At 48.8% G+C, this 6,636-nt stretch overlaps 1 non-coding gene across 1 annotated transcript; it reads left to right on the top strand.

Moving 5' to 3' along the window:
• Nucleotides 1-740: 740 nt before the first annotated feature.
• trnas-aga (transfer RNA serine (anticodon AGA)) lies at nt 741-822 on the top strand. Its single transcript has one exon. It is a non-coding gene; the product is annotated as a tRNA-Ser (tRNA).
• Nucleotides 823-6,636: the final 5,814 nt, after the last annotated feature.

Consider the following 6,636-nt stretch of genomic DNA (forward strand, 5'->3'; position numbering starts at 1 on the left):
AAATCTATCTTTGATGTATAATAGACCTCTACCCATATACGTATAATAGACCTCTAATGTTATCCGTATAATAGACCTCGAACCATATACGTATAATAGTCCTCTAAAGTTATCCGTATAATAGACCTCTAAAGTTATCCGGAACTCCAACCATATATGTATAATAGTCCTCTAAATTTATCCGTATAATAGAACTCCAACCATTTATGTATAATGAACGTCTAAACATAGACGTATAATTGACGTATAACTTTAGACGTATATTAGAATTTCATTCTAGACGAATTGTAGACCACTTTTAGACGTCTAAGGTATGCGTTTAATAGACGTATATTATACGTCTTTTGCCCACTGGGACTACTGAATGGCGTAGACCTGAAAATAAAACTCACGCGCAACAGAGATGGTGAACAAATCCCGACTAAACCGCTTCAACCGCTTCAACCAGACTTCCAGAATGGACATTGCATCGGTGAATATTTTAATCTGGTGGAAACATCCGGGAAGCCTCTGAAAGTCTTTTTTTGTGTGTAACAAAGTGGCATTTTCTTGTCCGGACGGGGAGACTTTATCATTCCGACATGAAGCCACCCTTAAGTCCTCTGAGGTGTGTCTGTCTGCAAGGCTTGTATTTTGGAAATGTTTTTTTGAAACGGAGAACGACTTTGAAATAGGCTTCCGCCGGCGCCTCGCGATCCAGGTAAGATTGTAGCAAGAACGCAGCGGCAGCAGGGCTTGCTGTAGTCGTGGCCGAGTGGTTAAGGCGATGGACTAGAAATCCATTGGGGTCTCCCCACGCAGGTTCGAATCCTGCCGACTACGTTGTCCGCCTCCAGTCGGTGTGTTCTGGCGCAAGCAAAGAAGCGCGCCTCTTTGCTGTTCCTGGTGGTTTTAAAACACCCAATCGCTTGTACCCGCTGCCTTGGAAATAAGTTCTTCAGTGTCCGCGAATGGCATTTTGCAGCTGGAAGCAGATGTCGACGCGTTTTGCACAGAGCACCAAAAAAGCGTCTTTTTTGAAAGCCCAGGCACCGAGCATTGGTGGCTCAGTGGTAGAATTCTTGCCTGCCACGTGGGAGGCTCGGGTTCGATTCCTGGCCAATGCAGTAGCTTTTGCAGCGAGCGGCTCCATCACTTGCATCCCCTTGCAACTCGCAACTGAAAAATCACTGAAGCTAAGCAGGTGTGAGCCAGGTCAGTACCCGGATGAGGGTGAGCTACAGGGAAAAACAAAGCTTCCAGCTGGAAGCGGTGTTAATGGTGCCGGCGGGGGGGCATTCACCCTGAGGTCTGTGCGGGTCCCAATTCCCCAGCATAGTGACAGAGAAATAAACATGTTTGGGCAACTTTGGTCACCCCCATTTAACTTCTGGGGTAGGAAAAGCACACTTTTCAAAACTTGTTTTTCAGCTCGAAATAAACGTGTTTTTTCAAACCTTGGAATCCCAATGTAACTGCCTGGCTCATTAGAGCCCACTGAGTCAGCCCTTAACCCCACTGTGCAGAAGTTGTCAAAACAGGTTTTTCAGCAGAAATAAACACGTTTGGGCAACTTTGGTCACCCCCATTTAAATTCTGGGGCAGGAAAAGCACACTTTTCAAAACGTGTTTTTCAGCTCGCTGTGACCTCTGTTTTACATCTCATCCAAAAGACAGCGCCCTTTTACAACACAGCGTCTCTGTCACTATCATAAGTGACTGCCATCATAAGAATATGAGTCCAATATTTTAGAATATAGTCAGAATGACATCTAACCTTACCTGTGGTGTCTTTAATCCCTATTGCTCAATGCATGGTGTACGTACTGCATAGATATGTCTTGAGAATGAGGAATGGGCCCCTGAGACCGTCATTTACCTGTTTCACAAATGATCGTATTTTACTAGAGATTCTGTTTGGGATTCAGATGTGCATTCGGACAGCAATCCCTTTCAAGAAATGATACGTACTGGATGAGGTCAAAGGTGCTGGAACACTGTATTTAGGATGTGTTTGCAGTGATTGTGTGTCTCCTGCTTCATCGCAGTGATATATAGATGTGCTCCTGTAATTTATTGGTACATGCCCAGGGCAGTAAGCAGTCTGAGGATTTATTTCCAGACGGCATAGAGCAGTGAAGCAGTGAAGTAGTGCAACACACTGGATCATTATATTATTAGAATCTATTCTACTTAAATTATTACATTATACACAATTTGAGTTCATTTTAAAAAGTAAAAGGTAATGAAAGGAATGCATTTTCATAAGAAAGATAATACCGATATGCATGTGATAATCTTCCTTATATCATGTAGTGCGTCAGTTGGACACTTTGTGGGCTTGAAATACAAAGCAAATCATGTTCTATGGTACAAGATAAATACAAAACGTAAGCTTTTATTTTAATTAGATTTGTTTATAAAGCATAAGCAATCATTTATTACATTAATATATGTGAAAATGACATTTTAGCATCATAATATTACATAAAGGTCTCTAGCTTCAACACAGTGATATATATATATATATATGCTCAGTGATTTATTGGTACATGCCCAAGTCAATAATCAGAATGAGGATTTATTTCCAGTCGGGCTACAGGTAGTGTTGTGAAATACTTCAACACACTGGATCGCAGATTTAGACCCCCTGCACTCTTACTCCTTAAAAACCAAAGAAATGAAGATATGTAGCAATCACATTGTAACAGGGGTGACAGTGACTTAATGCTTATACTAGTGGACTTTTGGTACCTTTAGGGTACGGTGTTCCCTGAAGGGCTCTCAAACCCCGCATTTCAGATGCCTAGCTGTATCGCTGATGTGTTGCACCTCAGAATCACTTTTAAACCTTACCTCTGGTATCTTTAATCACTTTTGCTCAACGCATGGTGAAAGTATTGCATAATTGTGTCTGAAAATGAGTAATGGGCACCTGAGAGACTCATTTGCCTGTTTCACAAATGATCATATTTGACTAGAGATTCTGTTTGGGATTCAGTTGTGCATTCTGACAGCAATCCCTTTCAAAAAACGATACATTCTGGATGAGGTCAAAGGTGCAGGAACACTGTATTTAGGATGTGTTTGCACTTATTCTGTGTCTCTAGCTTCAACACAGTGATATATATATATATGCTCAGTGATTTTTTGGTACATGCCCAGGGCAATAATCATTATGAGGATTTATTTCCAGATGTGCTAGGGGTAGTGTTGTGAAATACTTCAACACACTGGATCGCAGGTTTAGACCCCCTGCACTCTTACTCCTTAAAAACCTGAAGCGTCTGGCGTCTCGCCGACGTCGAACACCCCCCTCAGGCTGTACTCGTACTCGGCTAACTGCTGTGGAACCCTGCGTGAGCAGCCGCTGCGCCACGGTGACGGCTGGCGACCCACGGACGCCCCACTATCGGCCGGCTCCAGCCCCGGCTGGTCCTCTAGAGCCTCCCCACACGGCTCCTCCTCCCGAGCCCGGTAGGGGGCCAGGCGGTCTCGGTGCAGGACCACCACTCTCCCCCGTGTTCGCAACCTGACACGGTAGCAGACCTCGCCCACCACCCAGAGTACCTCAGCGGGCCCCTCCCACGACGGCGCCAGCTTAGGGCTGAGGCATTTGCGGCGGCGCGGGTTGTACACCCAAACCGAGTCCCCGGGCTGGAAGGCAGGCCCCCTGCAGCGCAGGTCGTAGTGCCGCTTCTGCCGGACCAGCCAGCAGTGCCGACCAGTCTCCGGGCGGCGGGCCGAAGACCAGGTCCACCGGGGTTCACATATCCCGGCCCAGCATGAGTGAGGCCGGGGTGCACCTGGTGGATTCCTGGACCGCGGTCCTATACGCCCAGAGCGCAAGGGGGAGGTGGCGGTCCCAGTCCCGTTGGTGCCGGGACACCAGGGTGGCCAGCTGGGTGGTGAGCGTACGATTAAACCGCTCCACCAACCCGTTGCTCTGGGGATGCAGCGGTGTGGTCCGCGTCTTAGTGATCCCCAGGCGCTGGCACACTCTGGCGAAGACCTGGGACTTGAAGTTACGCCCCTGGTCACTATGTAACTCCTCCGGCACCCCCAGCCTGGCAAACATCCCCTCCAGCAGTGCATCGGCCACCGTGGGGGCACTCTGGTCCGGGAGGGCGTAGGCCTCGGGCCACTTCATAAAATAATCCATGGCCACCAAGACGTAGAGGTTCCCGGCCTCGGTGCGCGGAAACGGGCCCAAAACGTCCACCCCCACCCGCTCCATAGGAGCCCCCACCTGGTGTTGTTGGAGGGGGGCCCGAGAGCGCTCGGGGGGACCCTTCTGCGCCACGCACACTGCACACGTTCGGCAGTACCGCTCCACGTCCCGGTGGCAAAGACCCCAATAAAAATGGCCTCGGAGGCGCTGCAGGGTTTTTTTACCGCCAAAGTGCCCCACGCCCGGCTGGCCATGCACTGCTCGGAGCACCGCCCCGCGGAGCGACCAAGGCACCATCAGCCGCCACCGTACCTCGCCACTGGAGGGTACCCGCCACCCCTGGCGCAGCACCCCGTCCTTTACCTCCAAGGCCTCCCACAGGGCGCAGAGAGCCTTGACGGACTTTGGGTTTGGGGCGAGCTTCTCTCGCGTAGGCCGCACTCCGGCTACCACTCCCAGCATGCCCAGCGGTACTACGAGCGCCTAGGGGCGCTTCCTCCTTACCACCAGGCGAGGGCGTTACAATACATAGAATATGCATGTAAAACGAACAGATCTTATCGAGAGGGTTATCAGAATACAAAAGGTATATATTCAGTCAGTTACAAAGTGTTACACATATCAAGAGGACATACGTTCAGTATATCATTCATTTAGACCATTTCATAAATGAACCTGGTTATAACTTCTACATTAGATACTGAAAACAAGTACATAACTCTTAGGAATTAAATTGATATCAACTGGTTGGGATAACAATTGAATTCTCGAGCAGTAATGCAGTGAAGTTGAATACTCATCCAATCTCTGGGGATTCAGATCTCCTGCGGGCACAAAGAAACAGTTGCAGGCTTGTTGCTGTCCAATCCGCGCTCTCTGTCTAGGTGCCAGGCTGTGCTGTGCGGGTTGCGACGGTGCCCTGCTGATGCTCACTGACCGGCTAGTTAGTGTTGGCTTTAACTAGCAAAGTTTGTGCACAGGAGAAAAGATGACTGTGGGTCCCAGCAAGTCAAGAAGAAGACCGGTTCGTTCCTGATGAAGAGCTAGTTCTGAATAGTGATTCAACTGTCCACAGTTCCGACCTGTTCACGAGGCCTGCTGCTGGTGCTAACCTCGGGTGGATCCTCTGGTTACTCTCTGGCAACCTCCGCTCTAGACTCTTAGAACAAAGGAAAGTTCTGGCACTCGGACACACTGGCCGTTCCGTGGTTGTCCGGGCTGAGTCTTAGGATGGTCAGGAGGCGCGCTGTGAGAATGTCCTGCCCTTGGGAGCCTTCTGCTCCTGGGCTGTCCTGCCCTGGAATTCTCCTTTGAATTCCCTTTAGAAAACTCCACAGAAATCTCTACTGAATTCCCACTGAATCTCTCAGGCTCTCTGTGTTGCCTGTTTTTACCTGGAGGAACTTCAGCTCGTTGATTGGCTGAAAGTTCCATGGGCATCAGAGTCCCACGTGGGTTACTCGGCCCTACCAGTCCCTGATTGGTTGATCAAGGTGAGATATGAGTCACTTACTCCTGACACTTAGGAATGCAGTCCAGATGTCCATCTGGCACTCCCTAGACAGATAGGCGCCAATGGATGACCATTGATCATGATAGCCAGGCTTAGCTAAGTGCATCCCCCTTTGGGAGCTGTCCCTTATCAAGGGAAACCTTAAATCAGCCTGCATGAATAGTTTCTCTGTGGCTGCACCACAGAGATGAACAGAGAGATGAGGCCTAATTTGTGAAAGCTCAGAAACACTTAATTCTTTCTTATTAATAAGCCTCACCGCTACTCCGCCCAAAGCACTTTGAGATTCGCGTTTGGGAATGCGCCCTGCCCTACAAATAAAACAGGTCTACGGGTCTGAAACCTGCTCCACGGAAAACAGCTCTGTTGCACTTTTGATCAAAGGGAGATTCGCTGTTCTTACTTTTTGATGACATAACACCCAAAGGGGCTTCTTTGGAGCTGGATTCCAACCAGCATCCTTAAGTTTCTTGGCGGTATCCTTTACAGTCCTCTGTTCGGTCGACAAGGGACTGAAGGGGGCAGCTTTCCTCACACATACAGTGCAATGTACTGTAGTGTTCCCCTTCATTGAATTCGCAGTTCTGCATCAGACATCTAACTCGTTTCCTTAGCTTGGATTTAAGCCACGAAGCAGGCTTCTACTGTATAAACGTCTAGAGGAATCACAAACTATTTGAGAGGCCACCATCCCAGGGGGAACTCACAGTCTATCCCTAAACACCTAGCGCAGTCTCTCGAGAGACTGTCAAAAATCGCTTTCTCCGTTTGCGTTGCAAGTAAGTGAAAATGCGGTCTCAAGCCAGAGCCAATTGGCAGCAGCGGCACGTAAATACCGTTACTGTTACTGCTCGATACCGACGTTAGCCTACTATACCATGTTCAGCCACCGCTAGAAAATGCACGGCTCTAGAACCGGAGCAAACGACAGGAGGGCCAACGCCAAACGGGCACACGTGTCAGACATGGAGCG

This window comes from Lepisosteus platostomus, unplaced genomic scaffold (genome assembly GCF_059453375.1).
Source record: "Lepisosteus platostomus isolate fLepPlt1 unplaced genomic scaffold, fLepPlt1.hap1 Scaffold_97_H1, whole genome shotgun sequence".
Taxonomy (NCBI): domain Eukaryota; kingdom Metazoa; phylum Chordata; class Actinopteri; order Semionotiformes; family Lepisosteidae; genus Lepisosteus; species Lepisosteus platostomus.